The 27666-nt window shown below is 46.2% G+C and overlaps 1 long non-coding RNA gene across 1 annotated transcript in view; it reads right to left on the reverse strand.

The window, feature by feature from the left end:
• The window catches only part of LOC146059563 (uncharacterized), a 389618-nt gene that overhangs the window by 295649 nt on the left and 66303 nt on the right, over window positions 1-27666 (reverse strand). The window contains exon 3 of the long non-coding RNA XR_014470274.1: window positions 13774-13829. This is a non-coding gene — a long non-coding RNA (uncharacterized LOC146059563). The remainder of the gene's footprint in view (window positions 1-13773; window positions 13830-27666) is intronic.

Genomic DNA, 27666 nt, shown 5'->3' on the forward strand with positions numbered 1-27666 from the left:
AGTCACTCGGGTCTCCTTTTCCAGGTGACTGTGCACTAGGATGTCCCTTAGGTTGTCACTGCGCCTCCAACTGATGTCAATTTTGTTTCCAAGAATTTCATTCAAGTCTGGATCACTCTTCAGACGGTTAAGGTGCTTGTTTAACACATTCTGTACTTCTCGCCATTCATGGCAGAACGTACCAATGAATCTTATTTTGTCATGTGCCTCTTCTTTTTTATTTTTGGGTAATAATAGTTGGTCCCTATTGTACCCTTGTACTTCTTTTTTGGCTTTGCGGATTGACCTACTGTATCCTCTATTTCTCAGTCTGGATTCTAACTCTCCTGCCCTCATATCATAGGTGGTCTGTAGGGAGCAGTTGCGTTTCGTGCGTAAAAATTCCCCTTTGGGGAGTCCCCTGATGACTGCTGGGAAATGAGCACTATTGTTGTGGAGGAGAGAGTTGGTAGCCGTACTCTTTCGAAAGAGATCTGTGGCGATAGAGCCATTGCTGTCAATACTGATACGGAGATCTAAATATTCAACCTCTTTTTGGCTGCTATAGTATGTTAGCTTTAGGTTGAGATCATTGGTATTCAGTTTGTTGATGAATTCTTTGAATAGGCCAATGTCCCCTTCCCACACAATCAAGAGGTCATCTATATACCGTAACCATAATAAAATGTGTTCGGTATACTCCTCGTGGGGTTCCGTGAATACTCGCTCTCGTTCCCACCACCCCAGGTACAGGTTCGCATACGTGGGGGCACAAGTGCTTCCCATCGCAGTCCCCTGTACCTGGAGGTAGAATTGTTCTTCACAGACAAAGTGATTTTTGAAAAGGACAAACCGCAGGAGTTTGAGGATGAAGTCATTAAGTGGTGCCTCTCTTTCCATGCTTAGAAAGTATTTGGAAGCCTGTATACCGTAAGTGTGGATAATACTGGTATACAGGCTCTCCACGTCGCATGTAATGAGCCAGGAATTGGAGTTGAGAGAGATTCCTTGTATTTTGTTGAGGACGTCCATGGTGTCCCGCACATATGAGGGTAAGGTGGTAACAAACTTCCTCATATGGTGGTCCACAAACTGACTCGCCTTTTCCGTCAGTCCCCCCATACCGGAGACAATGGGTCTGCCTGGTGGGTTCTCTTCATTTTTGTGGACTTTGGGTAACAAGTATAGGGTCGGGATCTTAATCTCTTTGACTTGTAGGAATTCATATTGGGTCTTGGATATGGTTCCTTCTTTGTAAGTCTGTTCCAGCATGTTGAGGTAATGTTCTAAGTAATCATTAGTTGGATTAAATGTCAACCTCCTGTAACATGAGATGTCCCCTAGTTGTCGTTGTAATTCCTTTTTGTATTTGTCCCTAGACCATAAGACCACATTTCCCCCTTTGTCAGAAGGCTTAATGATTACTTAGAACATTACCTCAACATGCTTTTCTAAGCATGGAAAGAGAGGCACCACTAAATGACTTCATCCTCAAACTCCTGCGGTTTGTCCTTTTCAAAAATTACTTTGTCTGTGAAGAACAATTCTACCTCCAGGTACAGGGGACTGCGATGGGAAGCACTTGTGCCCCCACGTATGCGAACCTGTACCTGGGGTGGTGGGAACGAGAGCGAGTATTCACGGAACCCCACGAGGAGTATACCGAACACATTTTATTATGGTTACGGTATATAGATGACCTCTTGATTGTGTGGGAAGGGGACATTGGCCTATTCAAAGAATTCATCAACAAACTGAATACCAATGATCTCAACCTAAAGCTAACATACTATAGCAGCCAAAAAGAGGTTGAATATTTAGATCTCCGTATCAGTATTGACAGCAATGGCTCTATCGCCACAGATCTCTTTCGAAAGAGTACGGCTACCAACTCTCTCCTCCACAACAATAGTGCTCATTTCCCAGCAGTCATCAGGGGACTCCCCAAAGGGAAATTTTTACGCACGAAACGCAACTGCTCCCTACAGACCACCTATGATATGAGGGCAGGAGAGTTAGAATCCAGACTGAGAAATAGAGGATACAGTAGAAGGTCAATCCGCAAAGCCAAAAAAGAAGTACAAGGGTACAATAGGGACCAACTATTATTACCCAAAAATAAAAAAGAAGAGGCACATGACAAAATAAGATTCATTGGTACGTTCTGCCATGAATGGCGAGAAGTACAGAATGTGTTAAACAAGCACCTTAACGTTCTGAAGAGTGATCCAGACTTGAATGAAATTCTTGGAAACAAAATTGACATCAGTTGGAGGCGTAGTGACAACCTAAGGGACATCCTAGTGCACAGTCACCTGGAAAAGGAGACCCGAGTGACTGTCACAAAAAAGGGTTCCTTCAGATGTGGCACGTGCAGAATATGCCCACATATGATTCCTCAAAATTCCTATGTGGATAAGTTTGGAAAGATCTGGAAAATCACCAAGTACATCTCGTGTGACACTGCAGGGGTGATATACAACCTGGAGTGCCCCTGTGGAAAACACTATGTGGGTAAAACACGCAGACCACTCAAAAAGAGACTCTCGGAACATCTTCTTAGCATCAAAAATGCCACGAGAGACTGTCAGAAACTGAAAACTCTTACTCCTGTAGCCAGACATTTCTTGAAACATCACGGAGGTAGCCCCAATGGCCTGAAGGGCTATGGAATGACGAAAGTGGAAATGGGCATTCGTAGGGGTGATTGGGACAAAGAGCTTCTTAAACAAGAAACTCGTCTGATATTCCTGATGGGAACTATGTCCCCGAGGGGCCTCAATGAAGATAATAATTACACTGTATTCCTGTAAGAAAATCTGTCTCCGGACCATAGTTTCAACACATGCATTAACATATATACCTTGGAGCTCCCCATTGAATATGGCCTTAACCGTAACTTCACCCACTTGTAAATTGGGCACATGATAAATCTACACACTGTCCACCACTTTTTACCCTGGACAGGTATAAGTGACACCATTATTGTTCCTCCCTCCCTTTCCAAGTTTTTCTGTTTGTTTTTTTCACATTTTACTTTATTTGCTGTGAGCACCGTTTACACTTTACCCACCCCCTATATTTATCACCTTAGTAATTATCACCTGGATGCTATTATTTAGTTTATAAACCTATTTATCACCCTATCACTCAGATACACATATGAATCACATATGTTCACCACTAATTCACTGTTATTGATAAACATGGCCATACAATACAGAAATTCTTTATCTGACCTTATCATTTAAGGGAACTTCAAATATATATAATATATAATCACTGTGGACATTTGAGACTCTTTAACCAAGTGTCAACACAAACGATTGACACAAACTGGACCAAAATAATATACTGATATCCGACCTTGATGAAGAACTACTATAACATGTCAGATAGTCTACAGCAATAGTCGACACAAATATACGTATGCAGACTAAATACAAATTTCTGTGGACTGCAGCCTGATGGATACTAGTAAATAAATATATAGGGATCAAATAGTATATACATGAACGACCCACACGATTATCTACATGACATGTTTATATCATGCCCCATAACAGAAGAGTATTCCAACATGGCGGTGTATAGTCAACACAAACAATCGACATACAGGGATACATGTAATTGTCCATATTACCATACTATGGACCTTTATCTGCAAAAACAATACATGTTTACTTTGCTCAATTACCAGGTCACCATCATTTATTCTTAAATGCGTGACATATTAAGCTATTCTTGTTTTTTCCAAATAGCTGACACTTATGATTAAAACATCAATTATCTAACCACTGCTATTAACATCATCGTTAAATGTGGCAGCCTTATACATGATTCTTCTATACAATGCATATTGGCATCTGAAAAACTGTCACACCTACTCTCAGCCCCAACATAGGCTGACGGCCAGAGCCACCTCCTCCAAATTTACATACCATGAATATGCATTAGATATAGGTATTTAAGGAGCCTCCGGATGTTAACCTGGTTGGTCCTTTGAAGCTTTCTGCGAAGCGTACGCAGACCTGTCACACCTCGTGTGTGCTCCCAGCCTTCCCTCTCCCTTTGAAATGTGAAATGTGATTTTTGATCTGTATTAGCTTAGTGTTGCGTTCCCGGTGCCGGCTCTCCCTGCTAGCCTGAGATGCGGTGTCTCACACTGAACACCGCGCGGTGATCACTTGCAGGCAGACGGCTTACTAGGAGTGAAGCGGCTACACAATACCGCTGTCACTCCACCACAGTTAGCCGCGGCTGCTGCTAACCGCCGACCCTACCCCACGCGCTGTTCTCACAGCCATAGGGAGGACGGGGCATACACATGCCGCTTATGCGCCCAGTGTAGACGGCTACCTTACTGCCTACACATATAGGAGCTGTCAGGCACCGAGACAGTAATACCAGACTGGCCAGTATACTTATTGGCCTCACTGAATTGACAGGAGAACTCTCCTCTAATTGTGGGACATCTGGATACTGTTGCAATGTATAAACACTTTTTTTACTTGTGGTTCTAAACATACAACACTGCAATATATGTATCAAAGCACTACATTGAATTCTGATTAAAAAGAAGGGACACAGACTCTGGGAGCCTCACGGTGTGAGGATTATTTCCTTTTTAATTGCACTGTCCGTGTCATTTATGTACTTTTGTTTTTATATTTCGCAGCCTTTTAATAATCTATAATTAAAAGTTACATTTTATCTGTTAGCCATAAGGTGCACCACACCGAGACATTCTTTCTCCTTTTCTTCTTTGGACAGGTACTAGGTTGACCCCAAATGGGGTTGACACTAATGGTGGACAGGCACTAGGTTGACCCCAATGGTGGACAGGCACTAGGTTGACCCCAATGGTGGACAGGCACTAGGTTGACCCCAATGGTGCACAGGAACTAGGTTAACCCCAATGGTGGACAGGCACTAGGTTGACCCCAATGGTGGACAGGCACTAGGTTGACAGGATCCTTAGTTCGAAATGTGAAAGGTAAACAAGGTTGACATGTTTTGTATGTTTTTGGATTCGTATGTTTAACCATGTGATCCCGGTTGGTGTAGTGCTTTGTGGAAGGTGCCTCACGCTACCTGGCCAATATAGAACAAGGAACATAAATATCAACAATACACACACACATACCTAATTTATAAAGAGCACACTGGCTGAGGGGCCGATCAGACTCTTCTTTGGTTACATGTGCACTGGTTTGTGGCGCCCTATTGCAGCATTTTGAAGTGGTCATACAGTGCAAAATGACAAACTAAAACAGGATTAAAATTTGATAATGATTTTGATAATTTTTAATGCCGGGTGCATTTCCAGGGGTGTGACCTGTTTTGCAGAAGAGCACACAGATAGCTATTTCAAATTTCACACAAACTGAGCTGGCAGAGATTTGGTCCTGTTTGGCGCCACCTACAGTATTTTAGGAGAAAGTCAGAAAAGTTTGATGTTACTGAGATGGTTGTACTCCCTTGTTACATTTTACACTTTTCAGCTCGTCAAAATATTTTTACCGTTCCGCAAACCTACTGTAGATGCGCGGTACCCACCTGCCGGGTACCACGGTTTTGCCCAGTTGCTTGTTCATTCGCTCTACCTAAAAGCATGGATCACGCCCTCAGGGATTTCAGTTGGGCTGTTGCTATGAGCAACCAATCAGGTTCTATCTATTATCTTCTAGAAGGTGCTATAGGTAAAACGTAAATTCTGATTGATTGCTATGGGTAACATCCCATCTTAAATAGAACCAAATGCTGCAGGCCAGGGGGGGGGGGGAGACAAGGCTGACGCCACCAAGCCCCACCCCCATTCCATACAAACTCCGCAATTCACGGGTCCACAAAAAGGGGGTGCGGTTGAAATGATGCGATTTGCGTTATTTTAGCACCACCCCCTCCCCAAAGAGCTATGAATTACGCAATTTTTTTAGCGGCTTTGGGGGGGGGGTGTAGGAGACTTGCCTACTTTCCCTGTGGAATGGGAGGAGGTAACGATTTTTGGGAGCCTCCTGGCCATTCCGGGAGGGTAGGAAACCATGTAATAAACCCCTCAGTCTCACTCCTGACAGTGCTGATTCTCACATTCAGCTGCAGGCAGACATTGCTACATCTTACAGAAAGTCTACGGTGTCTTTGGCAGCAAGTGGCAGCAAGAATGGGGAAAGACAAGGTGCCTTCGGACCAAGGAAGAGTGTCCGTGGGTGACCACCCTAGTCACGTCCGGAAACATGCTAAGGATGTTTACTGGCCTCTCAGTTTGTTACAATGTTTACACTGATAATTAAAGAGGCTGATTAGGTTGATCGGCCGCACTGATTATCAAGGTGACACAAACTGAGCAGTTGGTGAACATCCTCGGCATATCACCAAGCCCCAACCGAAACAGTCTGGTGGCCAGATGGCACTATTGGGGTGATTCTGGTTGGCTCGGTAAACAGAGACGCCGCCCCAACGCACGCCGAATACCCCCCTCCCCACTACTGAATCCCCTCAGAAACATGCAAGGGGATGTGTAATGAGAACACATCCCCACACATGCCTCCACTGCAGGAGAAATCATTTGATGGTCTCCGACCATCTAATTATTTCTCCTTCCTTCACAAATAAAAGTCTCATCTGACTCGCCACGGTCGTTCGCTATCGGAGTTTGCACATGAGCAAACCCCGTCCATATCCTTTATAGCCGATCTGTGATATTGTTTCCAGACACAATAACACCAGCTACAGGCCTCATGAATTATTCATATCTACAGTAGAAGAGAATCCAGCATCCAGTGTATCAATCCAAGAGCAGTAAATGATGGAATCTCACATTGAAGAGAACTCTGCTGCATATCTGACCTGTAACCGCCATAATAGTTATTTTATTGAGTGGCGGAAAAAATCAGTTGCGATCCTCAGTTCAAAGGTCATAGATGGGAGCCTTAAACTGCAACCATCCCGCTACTTGCTCAACCAATAGAACGTGGCGCCAGGAATTTTAGACCTGGTATTTCTGTGTACCGCTGATTCTGAAAATACCCTACATTTTGTTCTAGGAGATCTAGTTTTTTGCGTTATTGCTGACATGATTTCCTATTGTTCCGATGATTACTTCATATATACTTGCATTTGTACTTTGCATGTTCTTCGGATCTATAAGGCCGGTTACTACACTGATTTCGTGGAGAATATTCTCACTTCTTTCCACACACTTGGTTGTAACATGAGCATTGAAGTACATTATGTCCACAGTCATTTGGATCGACTTCCACATTGTCTTGGTGATGTACAGTAAGCGACTAACAGGATGAACGCTGTCACCAGGAAATAAGGACCATGGAAGATCAGTACAGTGGACGAGTGGATACGTATATGATGGAGGTCTACCGTAGGAGCATCCACCACAAATGTCCGGGATCATGTCAGTTCCAGCATTATGTTTTGTTGTTTATGTTCTAGGCTTCTTGGGTTTGTATTTCGTACCTTTATTTGGTTTCCATTCATTACATGTATAATACAATATGTATAAATGTATACATTTGTGTGGATATATGTCATTTCTTGATAAGCAGACCTAATAGACAAAAACGATGGTCATTTTCAGAATCTACAACCCCAAAATACCTTAATAAATGTCTGTCGTCTCTGTAACTAAAGTTCTGTTCCCCAGTGCAATCATATACTAGGGGCTTTCGAACAGGGGCAGGTTGATGCTTCCAGAGCCTGTACAATTTTCGGTACTTGTGGAGTATCATGGCTCCCACGACCTTCATCGTATGCTGATTGTATGCTAAAAATCGCATCGCATCGCATGCGATCAGATCGCATGCGATGCGATGCGATCGCACCCGGCTTTGCACTGAAATGCATCAGAATGCATTGAAATGTGTATTAAACTTGTGAAATGCCCCCAAATGCCATTTTTCATAGTGCACCACCCCCACTATCAACATGAACCCGAAGCGTGGCGAGCGCAGCGAGCCCGCGAGGGGCGGCGGTACGCGTCCTACGACCTTTTCATACCCCCACTATCCACGTCGGCGTGGAGTTGAGAATAGAATAGTGTGGCGAGCGCAGCGAGCCACCGAGCCCGAAGCGTGGCGAGCGCAGGGAGCCCCGCAAGGGGACGCGGATACCTTCACAGCTATACGCGTCCCCTCGCGGGCTTCACAGGTATCCGCGTCCCCTCGTCACGCTTCGGGCTCGGTGGCTCGCTGCGCTCGCCACACTATTCTATTCTCAACTCCACGCCGACGTGGATAGTGGGGGTATGAATAGGTCATAGGACGCGTACCGCCGCCGCTCGCCACGCTTCGGGTTGACGTTGAAAGTGGGGGTGGTGCACTATGAAAAATGGCATTTGGGGGCATTTCACTAGTTTAATACACATTTCAATGCATTCTGATGCATTTCAGTGCAAAATCGGGTGCCATCGCATCACATCGGATGCCATCGTATGGCATCCGATGCGATCGCATACGATTTTCGAGCTAAATTGCTAAAAAATCGGTAAAACATTGTATCGCATCGCATGCCATCGTATGCCACTACATATGGCATACGATGCCATACGATGGCATACGATTTTTGAGCAAAAATGCTCAAAAATTGGTAAAACATCGCATCGCATCGTATGCCATCGTATGCCACTACATATGGCATACGATGCCATACGATGGGAGCCGTGATACTCCACAAGTACCCAATTTTCTATCCACCTCTCCTCATGTTGCCAGACAATAAATGGCAGTCAGCGTGCCGATTGGTCGATGTCTGGAACTATCCACCAATCAGAGTGCTGACAGCCATTCACTGCATGGAAGTGTGAGGAGAGACAGTACTGGACCACAGTAGGAGTAATTGAAGATGTATTTTTTATATTTTTTATATTTCTCCCATAAACGAGTGGATAGGGGCCCCAGTACATTGCTTTGCCAGGGCCTGCTGTTAAGATGGCCCTATCCTTTAAAGATTACGTTGAGTTTATACAACTCAACAGACAAAGTAGCATTAGGAACATCACTTGCAGCCGCAGGTACCATGCGGTATTTTCATGAAGAGGAGAAATAAAATAGGTTGGCGTCTGTCAATCCCATTACAGACATGGTAACACGACCCATTTACAGAGTGATAGATTTGTCTACTTGGGGGATTTCATTATCTTGAGCTGAATGAATTAATTAGCTAATTTCAAGTATGCCTAAACATTAATTGAGTCCAAGTTAAGTCAAAATAAGAGAATGAGATTTAAACGAGCCTTGCTTGCCATTAGAATGGTCTGAGACCAGCTGCTGTCCATTAACTCCTTCTCTGCTGCTGACGGTCATCCTGCTCATGTGCAGAGCCCAGTGGCGTAACTTCGCTCCAGTTGCCCGGAGGAAAGATATATATTGTGCCCGCCCCCCCTTCCCCCACAACCTAATATATGTCTATTCTGAAATATATATATGTGTTCAATATATATCTATGTCACAATCTATATATGTCTGTAACTATATATATAGAGAGACTAGGTGATTCATCGCGCCCTACGGGCGCTCTTCACACCGTCGTAAGGGGCTCTGGCCAATTAACATGTGAACGACTTTAGTGTGTGAAATGTGCTTTTTATTAAATGGAGGATGACCTGTATTGGTATTTTAGTTATAAATTAAATGTTGAAGCTGAAAAGGGCGTTTGATTGTGAAGGGGGTGTAGGTTGTTTTGTTGAAGAGTGGTATGAAGAGTGATTAGTTGTTGGGGGGGGTACTGCGTGATGGAGATGGACAGGTGCATTGTTTGGGCACGTGGATATTGGGGTGTTGCGGGTGGTGAAGTCGTAAGTAGGGGTGTGGTGAGTGTGTGATGGTTGGGTGCAAGGGTGCTATGCGCGTGGAAAGGTGCGGGGGTGGGCCAGTTGTAGGTGCGGGGGTGGGCCGTGTGGGTTGGTTAGGTGCGTGTGGGGGATGGGCGGGTGTGCTGTTGCCGCAGCTGGCTGCATGGATACTGCGGGTAGAGGAAGGTCGGGTGGGTGGATGAGGGAGTGGCAGGTGCGGGGTTGCCGCAGGTAGGGGAGGGTGTGAGGGGTGCTGTGGGAGGGGCGGGTACAGTTGTTTTGTGGGTGGTGGAGTTGCAGGTGTGGGGGTGATGCATGTGGGTTCTGTAATTGGGTGGGGGGTGGTTGTGGGTGGTGCAGGTGTTAAAGGGGCGGGTTAGGTGTTTTTGCGTGGGTTAGGGAAGGTGTCTGGGTGTGCTGTGGGTGTGTGAAGTGCCGGTATACCGGTGGTGGGGGAGGGCCGGGTGTGGGTGTAATGTGGGTGTGTGAGGTGTGCTGGAGTCCCCCATGTGAATGCTGACGTTTCCCTACCTTGCGGAGGCTTGGTAATGCGGCTCTGCAGCTGTGTAATGTTAGGCAGCTAGGCATGCTCAATCCCTGGATTCTTGGGATTGGCATCCCTAGTTCGCAGGCGTGTGACCCATACCCACCCCCACACCGGCCGACCCGCACATTTACTTACATTGGCAGGTGGGTGGCCGGCCGGGAGTGGGTTCACCTCCTCATCAGCAGCCGGAGAAGAAGAAGGCGGGCGGGTAGGCACAGGAGAAGAGGTGGGGGGCAGGCGTCCAGGAGAAGGATACTCCAATCCCGGACTTTTTCGTGGCAAATCCCGGGATCCCGCCGATCCGGATCCCGAGATTGACCACTCTAGTGTGGGTGCTTGTGTTCCCGGCCGTGTGCAGCAGCGGGTCGTGCGGGAGGGAGCATCAATGATGTCACCATTCTCTGATGCTCCCTCGGTGAGTGAGGGTCCACTGAGAGTAGGAATGGCCATCGACCAGCGTTGATGCAAAAACATTGATGGTTGATGGTCGATGTTGAATAGATTTGCCATCGATGGGGAGAACCAGATGGTTTCCCACCATCGATGTCAAGGTTAAAGGAATAGTTTTGTTTTCCTTTTTCCTGGGACACAGCCAGGACGCCCGTGAAGCCCTGCCCTCAATTTCTGATTGGCCCACAGGTCATCAGCCAGAGAAAATGGATGTCCATCGATATTAAAAACAACGATGGTCAACCATCACATATGTGTGGACCATCGATGGTCAGTTGCACTTTGCCATCGCTGGTAAACATCGATGGCAAAGGCAATGATGGCCATCCCTAACCCTGGAGGAAGGAGTGACAGGCCCTTGGGACATTGTGGGGGTGTGGCCTAATCACGGGAGGCGTGGCCACCTCCCGTGATTAGGCCACGCCCCCAAGTTAGCATAATGAGTGAAAAAACCCTGAAAAGTTGAGGGGCAGTGATATTGTGCCCCCCCCCCCCCAGAAGCAGCACGCACGTACAGCATGCTGTGCTGCTCAGTGCTGACAGGAGGCTCAGCATGAGCTCTCATGCTGCGAGTGAGACGCTGAGCCTGCTGTGAGCACTCAGCACAGCACATGCTGTATGTGTGCTACTGCTGCTGGCCGGGAGGGAGGTCAGACCACGAACCAGGGTGAGTGGCAGCAGGGGCGGGCTCCCCTATGTGTGCAGGAGCGGGCAGTGACAGTGCGGGATGCCGCTCCCCCGTGAGGTTCCCCTTCTTGTGCGGCAGTGGGGAGTGTGGATTTAGCGGAGTGGCAGCAGGGGCGGGCTCCCCACACTGTGCGGCAGCGGGGAGTGCGGAATGGAGCAGCAGGATTGCTCCATTGGTGAGTGGGTGGCAGCAGGGGTGGCTAGGTTGCGTGTTCCTGCGCGAGTTCCGGGTCGCAGGTGACCGGCCATGGGGATATGTGGAGTGGACACACTCTGGAGGCAAGTGGGGGAGTGGGAGAGAGACACGCTGCAGTGGGGAAAGGGGGGGGGGAGAGACACGCTGGAGGGGACGGGGAGAGACACGCTGGAGGCAGGGGAGGAGAGGGAGAGAGACACGCTGCAGCGGGGAAAGGGGGGGAGAGACACGCTGGAGGGGACGGGGGAGAGACACACGCTGCAGGCTGGTTCTGTCACTCTGTGAGTGTGTGTGGGCGGGGTCAGAGGCACTGATAGGCTATTAGCCTATGACTCCGCCCAGCGTTCTGGACACACTCCTGATGAGTGACAGATGTAGCCAAATATATAAGTGATAGAAAGAGAGATAGATAACACACATATTTCTCAGAACTCAGCCACAGAGGTGATATCGTTGGCTTTCAATTAACTGATTTAAACTTGCAGGGGAGGAGAGGTGCCCCCTTGGGAGCAGGAGCCCGGTGGTAGATGACTCCATTGCCTCCCAGAGTTCTGGCAGAGCCCATTTCTACACCTGTCAAAATAGGTTTGAATTTTTTAAAATTGCCAAGCAAATAGTTTTATTAATCACATTGACCCGTAATGTTACCTTATATAGGAATTATAATCCTTTTTCTACACAACATTTTTTTTATTTGAATTTATATAACAAATGTGACGCTGGTGTTTTTTAATGGATATTTTGCACATCTCTCAAAGAGATGATGGCCGCTCAAAGGGTTAATCCACCAAACAGAAAACAATCGGAATCATAATGAGAGGTCTTCATAATCGGTATCTGAATGTTTGACAGACAATAGTCGGTAGGTCAATACTATATGGTTGACATGCATTTGGTCAGCATGGCCGAAAGGTCGACGCAAACGGTAGGTCGACATGGCGATGGTTGACACTTGAGAAGGTCGAAATAATTTTTTTCGCATTTCGGCCTACAATCTTTACCACCTACAAAGATTGCAGTTGGGAACGGTGACATGTGCCAAGTGGAGCGGTAGCGGAGGAAGGCACTTCATTTGAAGCCTGGTGATCTTTTCCATGTCAACCTTTTTCCAGTGCGTGTTAAAATTGAGGTTAAGGGAGCCCACTGGGGATTTCCCCTGTACCCCTTTGGGCCTGTACAACCCTGCATGTGAGTCCAACTCATCTGTCTACCTTTTACCTGGTTGACCTTTTGATCCGTTTGACCTAATGCAAGTTGGCCATATTGCGTCAACCTAATGACTGTCTTAATAGACCAGTGGTTCCCAAACCATATAGTATGAGCATATTTTTCATGGCACCCCTAGGATGAAATTTTTTTATTGATACATTTTGAAAAACATATTAAATGAAGTGAATTATGCTTATAGCACCTGTCCTTCTTAGCTTCAGTTATGTGGTGGCGTGCAGTTGTGTTTCTGAATGTCCACATGTTTTATGATTGGCAGCCATTAGCACTGGTTTTGCCTATTACTTTAGAATGTTCTCTCTCACAAGCAGGGCCCTCTTCCCTCCTGTGCCTTTCCTTCTTTTACCTAAACCACAGGTTCTCAAACTCGGTCAGTTCAGTTCATGTTTTCCAGGTCACCGGGCAGGTGCACAGGTGCATTCATTACTCGCTGACACATTTTAAAAGATCCACAGGTGGAGCTAATTATTTCACTTGTGATTCTGAGAGGAGACCTGCAGAACATGCACTGTGCGGGATCCTGAGGACCGAGTTTGAACCATCTCCAGACTGTGGGGCCAATTCAGGATCGCTCGTAGCGATACGAATTCAGAAACAGCCCCAAATGTGCAAACCCTGACTTAGGCGAGTTACACACTTTCTCTTCAATTCCACACCCGTGTGTGAAGGGGTTAAGCACGGTAGGTGGTCCCCCCCTCTAGTCTAATTGTTAGACCTTTATGTGCATGTAACATAGTTTATCCACAGATTCTAACTTTCCACAGACAAATACAGGACATGGTCTAACATTTTGGGTGACAATTGTGTTTTTTTTTTAAGAATGGAAAAACTCCGCTAATAAACATTACGGGGATTGTTTCTTTGACCGCGGAATGGACTTACCTATAATCATTTATTGTTCTTTTCCTTTGAATAATATTATTTGAAGAGTACAGCATCTGCGAAGGAAGGAAATAGTAAAACATAAATGGAACATTCATTTTACATTTACTAGCTGATAGCCATGAGGCTGTAATAGTACCTGCAGTCCCATCATAGTGCTGTACACAGTAATTACCAATACATAACTACTGTAGTAGGTACATTATATATTTTACTATTTCAAAAACTACTATTTTAGCTGTATTCTCTTACAATACACAGTGGGCCTAATTCTAGTTCACTCTTTCTGACAAAATCCTTCTTAGATGGACAAAGCTATGTGCACTGCAGGGGGGAAGATTTAAAATGTGCAGAGAGAATTAGATTTGGGTGAGTAATTTTGTTTCTGTGCAGGGTAAATACTGGCTGCTTTATTTTTACACTGCAATATAGATCTCACTTTGATGTAAAACCCCACCCAAATTTAATTCTCTCTGCACAAGTAACATCTGCCCCACCTGCAGTGCACATGGTTTTGTTTTAAGAAGGATTTTGTCAGAAAAAGTGAACTAGAATAAGGCCCAGAGACATTATAGATTGCAAAACAAATGGATGATGTACACTGCGCTTACAAATAAATATTCCAATTACATTCATAAACAGGTGCCAATATTAATCAATAAAAGCAATTTAATAATACATGATAAAATTATATATAAATAAAAACTGGGTGAACATGAATAACACTGAATGGTATTAAGTGCTCACATGTATGGAGCTTCTGGGAGGGAATAAGGTACTTGTTTCCTAGCACGGCCACAACGATCATAATCGCGGTCATCGGGGGTAAAATCGGGGCCATCGCGGGCATCGCATGCGCAAAAAAATCGGGTGCGATGGGCCAGATGCGATGCCCGCGATTTCCCCATAGAGAACAATGTTAAATGCCTCAATTTACCCGCGATGACCCCGATTTCCCATAGGAAACAATGTGAAATGGATCTATTTACCCAAATTATCATAGGGAACAATGGTAAATGGCCCAAAAACCCCCCTGAGCAGTGAAATGTCCCCCCAAAAGTAGTTTACGCCACCCCGCGATCAACGTGAACCCGAAGCGTGGTGAGCGCAGCGAGTCTGCGAGGGTCGGCGGTACGCGTCCTCCGACCTTTTCATACCCCCACTATCCACATCGGCGTGGAGTTGAGAATAGAATAGTGTGGCGAGCGCAGCGAGCCCCGCGAGGGGACGCGGATACCTTCACAGTTATACGCGTCCCCTCGCGGGCTTCCCAGGTGTCCATGGCGACGCGGACACCTGTGAAGCCCGCAAAGGGACGCGTTTACCTGTGAAGGTATCCACGTCCCCTCGCGGGGCTCGCTGCGCTCGCCACGCTTCGGGCTCGGTGGCTCGCTGCGCTCGCCACACTATTCTATTCTCAACTCCACGCCGCCGTGGATAGTGGGGGTATGAAAAGGACGTAGGACGCGTACCGCCGTGGTCCGTCTCCATAGCATTGATTGAAGCCAGGAGGGGAGACGGGACGCGCGGACAGGTAAGCATGCGGGGGATGGGGGGGCAGGGGGATTACTATAGCACCGCAGCCCCCCCCCGGCGCCCCCATATGCACAGCGCCCCCCCGCGACCGCGGGGGCTGCGGTGCTATAGTTACGCCACTGCCAGAAGCTCCATATATGTGAGCACTTAATACCATTCAGTGTTGTTATTCATGTTCACCCAGTTTTTATTTATACATAATTTTATCATGTATTATTAAATTGCTTTTATTGATTAATATTGGCACCTATTTATGAATGTAATTGGAATATTTATTTGTCAGCGCAGTGTACATCATCCATTTGTTTTGTTCACCTTTACGGGACTGACCACCCCTTTCTGGTACACAGCAGCTCTGGTAAGGCAACACATTAATTGCACCCCTCACTTTCGATAACTTGTTATCTCCCACCACACACTATAGATTGCATTAATATAGATTGTTTTGAAATCATTTATTAACATTTATTTATGGTTTGGTTACAAAATGTCAACAGTTATAAAGTCAACATCCATCATGTTGACAGGAGAATGTCAACATGGTCATAATGTTGATATGGGCCATGTCAACATTCCTTATGCAGATAGTGATGAAATGTTGACATGTTATAAAGTTGACATTTCATCCTGGTGGCCCAGCGGTGATTTAATTGATTCTGGCAGCTGCAGTGGATCCAGCTGTATCTGTGGGGTCCCAGGTCATGTGATTGTCAGTTCTGGGTGTGGTGTGACGGCCCGACAGTGGGATTCCAACGGTCAGTATACCTACATCAGAATACCGACGGCCAGTACTCCGACAGGAAGCTGAGTGCAAAGAAGCCCCTTGTGGTAGCGGTGGCCCACCACAGGTTATATTCTCCCTCTATGGGGGTTGTGGACCCCACGAGGGAGAATAGCCCCTGTCAGTCATGATCCCATCATCAGGTACCCATTTCTACCTAACACCCTAATGCCTAACAAAAATCCACCCTCCTACCCCAGAGAATGTTGACATGTTGTCTGTTGAAATTTTAACAATGTTGAAATCAAAAACTGTCAACTTCAGGGCTTGATTAACCAGTAGGCTGATTGGGCTGCAGCCTGGAGCACTGGATCCCAGGGAGAAGACAAAACACTGGCACAATAGATTGCACTGGGATGGGAGCACTTCCTGGTGCCGCTGGAGTTGGGTCTGAGCAAGGTCTCGCGAGATCTCCCCTGGGATTTCTGGGAGCAGTGGTGCCTGCTGGGATTGCCGGCATCATGAAGGCCAGAATCCAGGAATAGGAAATCCATTGAGAACCCCGGCTATGATTGATGCCACAGCCGTCATTGCCAGCATTGCTAGGGCAATAAGTGGCAATATGAATGGAGCTGAGGCCCAAGCCTGTTACAGATTTTTAACTGGATATAAGCAAAATAATTGGTGGTGGTGTGGGGTTATGGGGACGACCTTCTGCATTATGCATTGCACATGACGTCACCGGCACACCCATGCAATGCATCCTTGGTGGGACTAGGGATGGTGACGAAGACGATGACCACCGTGGACACCGTGGGACGAGGTGAGTATGAAAAAAGGTGCAGGGGGAAAAAACTCCCCAAAACCAACAAAAAATTAATATTTAGAATATTTTGGATAAGGGATACCCAACCTGTACATACATACTCTGCAGAACTTTTGTGGACTAACAGAGTAATAAAACAACTTGTTATATTAACACATGGGCATAAAAGTAAGGGGGCACAGCTTACCATCTATAAGAATAATGTATTTACATAATATTTCCTTATTCCACTGCACCTTAAAATTGGAATGTCCTCTACTAAATGACGCTAAGTGCCACATATTACATACTGCTACAGACAGAGTGCTATGTGAATACTGCCTTGCGGGGTACACAGTCACATTGCTTGGCAGTCAGAGGGGTGTTTCAATATAGTAGGAAATATATAATTTGTAAGTGATATGTTTAGAGTGTTGGTAATCAGTCTAGGAAAAATTATAGACTAAGATCAGTGGCATCAGGGGAGCAATATTGGGCGGTAAGGTCACAAAAAGGGAATGTGGCTCTCAGGTGTATCTCCAGGCTGCAGGGAACCTTTACAGATACCAATGCAGCAGTAATGGTGCCATCTGTCTGCATTATGCCCTGGGCGAATGCACTGCTTGCATACTGTTACCTATGGCCCTAGAAAAGATTGTCTAAAAAAGGTGAGTACTGTAGGAAACATTCAGCGGTGTAGCTAGGTGTCATGGTGCCTGGAGCAAGGGCATATTTCGCGCCTCCCCCCCCCCCCCCGTAATGAATTGGGGTCGTGGCTAACATGTGTTGGCATGTTACATTTGAAAAGAAAAAACTTAAAAAAACACTAACGGAATCTGCTGCGCTATATAAGACACTGTAATGGAATCTGCTGCACTATATAAGACCCTGTAACGGAATCTGCTGCGCTATATAAGGTGCTGTAACGGAATCTGCTGCGCTATATAAGATGCTGTAACGGAATCTGCTGCACTATATAAGACACTGTAACGGAATCTGCTGCACTATATAAGACGCGGTAACGGAATCTGCTGCGCTATATAAGGTGCTGTAACGGAATCTGCTGCGCAATATAACACTCTGTAACGAAATCTGCTGCGCTATATAAGACACTGTATCGGAATCTGCTGCATTATATAAGACACTGTAACGGAATCTGCTGCGCTATATAAGACGCTGTAACAGAATCCGCTGCACTATATAAGTAACTGTAACGGAATCTGCTTCGCTATATAAGACACTGTACCGGAATCTGCTGCGCTATATAAGACACTGTACCGGAATCTGCTGCGTTATATAAGACACTGTAACGGAATCTGCTGCGCTATATAAGACACTGTAACGGAATCTGCTGCACTATATAAGACGCGGTAAAGGAATCTGCTGCGCTATATAAGGTGCTGTAACGGAATCTGCTGCGCAATATAACACTCTGTAACGAAATCTGCTGCGCTATATAAGACACTGTATCGGAATCTGCTGCATTATATAAGACACTGTAACGGAATCTGCTGCGCTATATAAGACGCTGTAACAGAATCCGCTGCACTATATAAGTAACTGTAACGGAATCTGCTTCGCTATATAATACACTGTACCGGAATCTGCTGCGCTATATAAGACACTGTACCGGAATCTGCTGCGTTATATAAGACACTGTAACGGAATCTGTTGCGCTATATAACATGCTGACAGCTGTAAATAAAGATAAATACATAGATAGATATATACAGTACAGCATAAATAAAGATATATACAGCACAGCAGGCCAGGGCAGCAGCAGAAGCCAGAGATTCACTCTCTCTCCCTCCCTCCCCCCCCCCCCCCACCCCCTCGGGCTCCACGAATCCACCAAAAAAAAAAAGCATATTATTAAGCATGTTTATTGTAAGAACTTTTTTAGCTTTAATAGAAATAAAAATCACTCCACCTTTAATAACAGGATAAGGCACGGGTGGCAGCCAGCAAGACACCTTCTCCTCCAGGCTACAGCCAGCGCTTGGAAAGGCTGATGAGTGACGCTGCTGTAGCCAGGGAGGGGGTCAGAGACAGCAGACAGGTGACTCTGGCTGCCGCTGGGAGTGACTGGGACTGTACAAGTGTGTCACTGCTGCTAGTAGTGCTACGCTGCCTACGCTGCCCGGAAGCCGGACCGAGCAGCAGCAGCAGCAGCAATAATTCAGTGACAGCCGGAGGACGTAGCCTATGGGATACCGCCGGTACGAGTCCGACGTGTCAGCCCGCCGCCCGGCCTCACCGCCCGTGACGCTTGGCGGCAGGGACCGGGCGAGCAGGCAGGGCAGGAGGCAGCAGGCGCCGGGATCATTTGCGGAGGGGGGGCGGGCCGGCGGCGCCAGTCAACCAATCGCCGCCCGGAGCATGAGCTCCGGTGGCTCCGCCCTCCCTACGCCTCTGGAAACATTTGATGGTTTCCAGTATTGGTGAAAGAAGTGTCTAAGGCAGGGAATTGCACTGCATAGGTACAGTCCCCAAAATGTCCTATAACCACACATTTATGAGGTCCAGCTCTCAGAGGCTGAATGGAAGGGTTGAGCTGGGAGATATTTTGAGAACTACTTTATATTGTAGATGGAAAATTATTTGAGGTCCCTGGATTACTGGACGACGTTCGGGATCCCCACCAACAGGGGCTATTCTCCTTTGTGGAGGTCACGACCCATATAGAGGGAGAATAGAACCTGTGGTGAGAACAGCGAGCCTCCAAAGGACTTTTTTTGCTCCCCTGTCGGAGTAGCGGCGGCCGGGAGTCCGATGTCGGTGTACTGCCTGTTGGGATCACGACCGTCGGCCATTTACTAATGTTTCAAATAATGGTTGTGGTAACCACAACCATTATTTGAAACATTAGTCTATATTATATATTTTAGGGATCAAAGTCTTGTCACATGAAGACAAGTAAAAAAGGGAATTAAAGAATGTATTTATTACCAGTTATTTATATAGCGCACACATATTCCGCAGCGCTTTAAAGAGAATATTTGTCCACATCAGTCCCTGCCCCAGTAGAGCTTACAGTCAACAGTATGTTCCCTACCATATGTACATGCTAGGGTTCATTTTTGTCGGGTGCCAATTAATCTACCATTATATTTTATAGTTGGAGGAAAGCAAAGTACCCGAAGGAAACCCATGCAAGTATGGGGAGAATATACAAACTCTGCACAGTTAGAGCCATGGTGGGAATCAAACCCATGACCTCAGGCAGTAACGCTAACCATTACACCATCCGCGTTGCCCAGTATGGGAAGTTATATGTGATAAACATGCACACGCTGGAAATGTTAATTTTATGTAACAGGAATTGGTTACAGATTAAGGTGCCCATACACGTTACAATTATTGTATACAATATTGTATACAATATCGCATTTCATCGCATCTCGGTTTTGCGATGAGATCAGATGAGATGAGATCTAGCGCAAAAACTACGTGCTGCACATACTTTTTGTACTAGATCTCATCTCATCTGATCTCATCGCAAAACCGAGATGCGATGAGATGCGATATTGTATACAATATTGTATACAATAATTGTAACGTGTATGGGCACCGTTAGGCTTGGACAGAAGTCACTAGTTCTGGGTCAAATAAGACAGCTAGGAAGAGAAGCAGAAGAGTTTGCAGTTTAAATGGACCAAGAATAATGCACACTACACAATTCAGTTTACTCACACATAAAATGTACATTACACATCTCAAAGATAAAGACCTAGTTTGCGCTAGACAGGACAGCAGCAGCTCTATAAGTCCTCCCTGTTAGCAGAGAAATAGATGGCAGAAAATGCAAGAAAAAATTTTTCCTACTTCGTTTGGTGAAACAGCTCACTCATGGCCTTATTCTAGTTCATTCTTAGAGGCAAATTCCTTCTTAGCTGGACAAAACCATGTGCACTACAGGGGGGCAGATGTAACATGTGCAGAGAGATTTAGCTTTGGGTGAGTTATTTTGTTTCTGTGCAGGGAAAATACTGACTACTTTATTTTTACACTGCAATATAGATCTCACTTTGAAGAAAAACCCCACCCAAATGTAATTGTCTCTGCACAGGTTACATCTGCCCCCCTGCAGTGCACATGGTTTTATCTAGCTAAGAAGGAATTTGCCTCTAAGAGTGAACTAGAATAAGGCCCTCAATTTGAAAGGAAAATAGAACGTATTTATTAAAACATGATTTAAAAAACAATGAAAAATCAGACACAGCAATCCATTCGATGTCATTATGCAGTAAGTTCTTGATAAGTAAGTAGGAACTAGAAACCAATGCGTTTCATCATGAAGACTTCATCAGGGGCAGAAATTCAAAACTGTCATACAATAGTTTTGGATTTTAGCTGTTAGTACAGGGGTTCCCAAACTTTTTTGAATTACGGCACCCTAGAGTATCAGAATATTTTTTGTGGCACCCTTAGGCCAAAAGTTGGTTACCGAGAATTAAAAAAAAAAAAATTTAATTTAATAAGTTGTGCTTGTATGTTAGCCTTAGGTCCAGTTATGTGGCAAGGAACAAGATTCACTTCTGTTTATCCACATATTTCATAATTGGAAGCCACAAGCACTGATTTTGCCTATTACATTGACCATAAATAATATGAATTGGCTCTAAACCACCAACCCGAGGCACCCCTGCAAGTACTCCGTGGCACCCCAGGAAGCCACGGCGCACAGTTTGGGAACCACTGTGTTAGTTGGTCCCTTTAAATGGGTTCCTCAATTTTGTGGAAGTTCACTAAAATCCAATTGAATTGGTATATCGAAATGCTATATATTCACAAGATTTGGAAGAATAAACCAGAGTATTAGAATCCTGTGTGTGTATCCCTCCAGAACCGGAGCACCAGGAGTATTACACATGTGTTAGCATTCACTGCAACATAGGGGTGATTCGAACCCGTTCGTATGGGTCAGAATTCGGCCCCATGTTCGATGTTGGGGGTTCTGCGTATGCGCATATATGCCCACGTGCAGACCCCCTATGCAAATGCAAGGAAAGGAGGGGGGGTGGCATCAGGGGAACATTGCCTGCTTGGGTGGATGGCTGACATCACATGAAATCAGCGCCCGCCCCGTATTCAGAGATCAGTGGCAGAAATAAAAGTCAGTTTCGAATGCCGACCATCAATGATTTCTCTCCCCTTCGGCCGCATGCGAAAGATGGTCGACAGTTAGCAGGTCAACACCACTAGGTCGACATACTGCAAGGTCGACATGGGTCTAGGTCGAAAAGGGACAAGGTCGACAGGTCATTAGGTCAATAAGCATTATGTCAACATGGTCTAGGTCGACAGTTAAAAGGTAGACATGGGGTTTTTCACTGTTTTTTTGAACCGACATGTGCCGACAGGCAGTATTTCATACCCTACCATGCTCTAGTGTGTCGTGGGAGATAAAAATAGTGTGCTGAGCACAGCGAGCCATGCGATGGGGCGCGGTGCACTTAATCCTGTGTCCATGTTGACTGTGTCAACATTCAGAGATATACAGAAAGATTTTCCCCTGTCGCACACCGCGCTCACAAACTAGTACAAATATAAGACAGTCATAGATGAATGGTATTCCAAGACGTGTCTTTTCTTTCTTTCTTCAATTTCTCTCTCTTTTCTTCTCACTCCTCCCCTCTCCGTGTCGGGAATATAAAAGAGAGGCAAAAAGGAGAAGAAATATAGTGTAGTATGTTCTAGAACTGGTAGTGATTTATTAGGTAACCACCACCCTAAAAATAGAGGTGGGAAGTATTTTTATATATATGTAGAAGTCCAGAAGGGTAGCGTACCCTACTCACACCAAGAAAAAGATGTGCTCCTCACGTAAAGGTTTCTTTTCAAGCCTAAAGGTAGGGCCTTTTCTTCCCCAAGGTCAGACTGAATCTCCACCCGGTGCGAGATAGACAAAATATAGAACTGGGGACGTACCCCACTTACACAATACAGTGCAGTCCCTATTGTTGTCCGCTGCTGGCTGCTAGTGTCTGTGCCGGCCTGACCCTGGGGCCCTCCCGAAAAAGGAGCTCTGAATCAGAAGGAGACCACATAAAAGAAACCGAGATAGGATTGGGACTGCACTGTATTGTGTAAGTGGGGTACGTCCCCAGTTCTATATTTTGTCTATCTCGCACCGGGTGGAGATTCAGTCTGACCTTGGGGAAGAAAAGGCCCTACCTTTAGGCTTGAAAAGAAACCTTTACGTGAGGAGCACATCTTTTTCTTGGTGTGAGTAGGGTACGCTACCCTTCTGGACTTCTACATATATATAAAAATACTTCCCACCTCTATTTTTAGGGTGGTGGTTACCTAATAAATCACTACCAGTTCTAGAACATACTACACTATATTTCTTCTCCTTTTTGCCTCTCTTTTATATTCCCGACACGGAGAGGGGAGGAGTGAGAAGAAAAGAGAGAGAAATTGAAGAAAGAAAGAAAAGACACGTCTTGGAATACCATTCATCTATGACTGTCTTATATTTGTACTAGTTTGTGAGCGCGGTGTGCGACAGGGGAAAATCTTTCTGTATATCTCTCGTCTTTATTGAAGGTTGGGTGACCTTCATTTCCCTGTACTGACTGCTGCTCTGTGTGCGCCAATAGGGTACTGTAATTTTCTTTTTTGTGTCAACATTCAGGTAAAACAATAGTGAAAAATAGAGTTGGAGGGGTGCCGGGCTACCATCTTCCATAGTACGGATGGTGTAATGGTTAGAATTACTGCCTCACAGCACCGAGGACATGGGTTCGATTCCCACCATGGCCCTAAAAGTGCGGAGTTTGTATATTCTCCCTGTACTTGCGTGGGTTTTCTCCGGGTACTCCGGTTTCCTCCGGAATCGGTACATCTGTCAGACCAGACTTAGGTCTACAGTCATTAGGTCGACTGGCCCCAAGGTCGACAGGGTTAAAGGTCGACATGGGTCAAGGTCAACATGACTTTAGGTCGACAGTCATTAGGTTGACATGAGTTTTTCACTGTTTTTTATACCCGAATGTCGACATGGACACAGTTGGAGTTGAACCGCAGCCCCTCACAACGCTCGCTTCGCTCGCAATGCTTCGGGCACAGTGCCTCGCTACGCTCGGCACACTACTTTATTCTCCCACCATGCCCTAGTGGATGTCGGCTCAAAAAACTGTGAAGAACTCATGTCGACCTGATGACTGTCGACCTAAACCCATGTTGACCTTGGCCCATGTCGACCTTAAGGCATGTCAACCTTGACCCATGTCGACCTTTAACCCTGTCGACCTTGGGGCTAGTCGACCTTCCGGGGTCGACCTAATGACTGTAGACCTAAGTCTGGTCTGACAGATGGCTGTTTCCCATAAGGAACTGTTAATAATATTAATAATAATAATATAAGTGCCAGGAGAGGTATGTCGTCTTCTGAGATCAGGGTTTTCCACCCAAAACTGAATTCTCAAAGTTAGATGGAGCTATCCTACATCATCTTAGAACAGGTCAAAATGTATTTGCTGGCTGGGAATGTACCATTGACATAGCCTGCGGGGGTGCACGGGGAGCAGGATCTATGGTTAGCAGTCTGCTGTATGGTACTCTGTTATTGTGGGTCTTTTACCAAGAAATTAGAGCACCAGTTGGGACACAATAATGATAAAGACCGATCCAAGTGCTCAGGTGTCAACATTGACTCCCAAAAACCCCTGAAAAACCTTTTCCATGTCAAACTTGTGCGTGTAGACCGTCAGTTTTGACCTTGTGCATGTCCACCTTTTGGTGTTGACCTTTTGAATATCTACCTGGACACTGTCAACCCGTTAATCCTTAACCGCCAGAAAGTAAGCAGGAGACAATCGTGATATTTCCTCGTTTCCTCAGATAATCGTGCTATTTCCTCAGATAGTCATGATATTTCCTCAGATAATCGTGCTATTTCCTCAGATAATCGTGCTATTTCCTCAGAAATGATGGGATTCAAGGTATGGGATCCTCACCACCCTGTGGGGTCTATATATTGTCACATTTATACAAAATCAGGTGAAAATTAACAGACACATTCAGTGGCGGCTCCGGGGGAGGAGCTGCAGTACAATTCAAATAGGGAAGTCACACCCACTGACATTCCCAACTGACTTACTGGCAGTGGGTGTGACTCCCCTATTTAAATTGTACTGCAGCTCCGCCCCTGTAGCAGGACACTCTTTTGACCGTTCATAGCTTCTGTGTCAGCAAACTTGCTTCCAGAATCCTTTCGGGAGGTTCCACCTCTCCTCTGACACTTATGATAAATGTTTCCAGTTGTGCACTGAAAGCTTCTAACGCAGCGGTTTTCTCAAACCACATCCGACTCTGGATAATAACCCACCTATCAAAATGTATCATGAGTGATTGACTGGATAAAATCTATAAGGAATAGCTGTTCATCTTTACTGAATGGCTGTCATTATAAACAGCTGCACTGTATTTATGGTCTATACCACTAACTCGGTGTGATTGAGCGGTGCACGCCTAGATTTACACAACAGATTACAAAAGTCATCATGATTTGTTAACAGCATTCATTTCTGCATTAGAGATACTTGCACATAAATCCCTCACATCACTGCGATCGCCACCAGCCTGCCTCTAGTAAAGGCGGGTCAGTCAGGTTTCACAGTGGAATGAGGGTCTTAGTGAGCCTGGTATGCAGAGGAATGTCTAGAATAACACAGAGGCCTACACGGAGAGGCCGGAGAAGAACCAAGCCTTAAATGTTTCACATTTCAAACCTAGAACCAAACAAACAATCTTACAGAAAAATAGAAGCATGGAGGCCGCCGGGATTTCACGGCACTGGATTTCCTGTATTCTGGCATGTTCACGTTTATGCTTAAACTGCACCTTTCTCTTCCACCTTGGCCAATGCACAGATGTGTAGTGTACGGTGTCCCCCATTCAGAACACAATCCCTGCTTCTATAGTTACACTATGGCCCTTATTCTGGTTTACGGGTGCCCGCAGATCAGAGAAACCACAGAGGTCGCTCTGATCTGCGAGTGCTTCCAAAATCATTTAATGGTCGGCGACAATCAATTGATTTTTGGCCCGCGCGCAAGCCTGTGAAAGACTGATTATGCAAATCATCCGTTTGCATGCCTGCGGGGAATTGCACCATGCGAGGGGGGGGCACTGCCATGCAGGTGGCGTCTGGTGGACTCACAAGGCTGGAAAATTCACAGCCTTGCGAGTCAACCAGAATAAGGACCTATATCTGATTTATTTTACTTAACCCAAAACTGGGCCACCCAAGCTTACTGTTTAATATTTCTCCTCCCAGAGGTTTGCATCATCAAGCCCCGTCTAAATGATGTAATTTGCATAATTTTAGCCCCACCCCTCCGCGTACACCTGGGAATGCCATTATTTGACCATCAAAAAAAGATGTGGGCAGAATGTGAGAGCCATGCTTACTGGCGGGAGGATTGCCCACCCTTCCGGGGGCAGGGAGGGGGACCTAATATTTGGGACCCTCCCGGCCATTCCGGGAGGGTAGGTAAGTATGCTGTTTAAACACCTGCATTACGGGCCTGATCAAGATTCAGTTGCAGTTCCACAAAACTCCAATTGCCGGCGCTAGGCTGACGGGGGGTGTTAGGGGAGCGTCCAGCACAGGACAAGACCCCTTTTTCCATGTCCCTCCCGGCAATATGCTCACCTAAGTGCAAGCGCTTCACTACACAGCAAATTGTTCAAACTCTATCAGCTGTCCCCTGGCTGTGCAGCCTAACTTCGGTACTTGTGGAGTATCACGGCTCCCATCGTATGGCATCGTATGCCATATGTAGTGGCATACGATGGCATAAGATGGTATACGATGCGATTTTTACCGATTTTTGAGCATTTCTGGTCAAAAATCGTATGCGATCACATCGGATGCCATACGATGCCATACGATGCCATACGATGCGATGCAATGCGATCACACCCGATTTTGCACTGAAATGCATCAAAGTGCATTGAAATGTGTAGTAAACTTGTGAAATGCCCCCAAATGCCATTTTTCATAGTGTACCACCCCCACTATCAACATCAACCCGAAGCGTGGCGAGCGCAGTGAGCCCGCGAGCAACCCGAAGCGTGGCGAGCGCAGTGAGCCCGCGAGGGGCGGCGGTACGCGTCCTACGACCTTTTCATACCCCCACTATCCACGTCGGTGTGGAGCTGAGAATAGAAAGTGTGGCGAGCGTAGCGAGCCACCGAGCCCGAAGCGTGGCGAGCGCAGCGAGCCCCGTGTGGGGACGCGGATACCTGTGAAGCCCGCGAGGGGACGCGTATAGCTGTGAAGGTATCCGCGTCCCCTCGCCACGCTTCGGGCTCGCCACACTTTCTATTCTCAACTCCACGCCGACGTGGATAGTGGGGGTATGAAAAGGTCGTAGGACGCGTACCACCGCCCCTCGCGGGCTCGCTACGCTCGCCACGCTTCGGGTTGACGTTGATAGTGGGGGTGGTACACTATGAAAAATGGCATTTGGGGGCATTTCACAAGTTTACTACACATTTCAATGCATTTTCATGCATTTTAGTGCAAAATCGGGTGCGATCGCATCGCATCGCATTCGATTTGATCGTATGCGATGCGATTTTTAAGCATACGATCAGCATACGATCAAGGTCGTGGGAGCCGTGATACTCCACAAGTACCCTAGCTTCAAAGCTAGGCACAGGCTGGCCATGTTCCGGGTCACAACGGCTGCGTGTGATGTCACACAGCCACCACAGCCCTCTCTGCGAGTGGTCCAGACACACCTGTGTTGTCTGGACTGCTCCCATATAATGTTTCTTCCTGGCACCTATATGACCGACTCACTGACCCATTGTC

Source organism: Crinia signifera, chromosome 2 (genome assembly GCF_055691185.1).
Source record: "Crinia signifera chromosome 2, ASM5569118v1, whole genome shotgun sequence".
In the NCBI taxonomy this organism is placed as follows: Eukaryota; Metazoa; Chordata; class Amphibia; order Anura; family Myobatrachidae; genus Crinia; species Crinia signifera.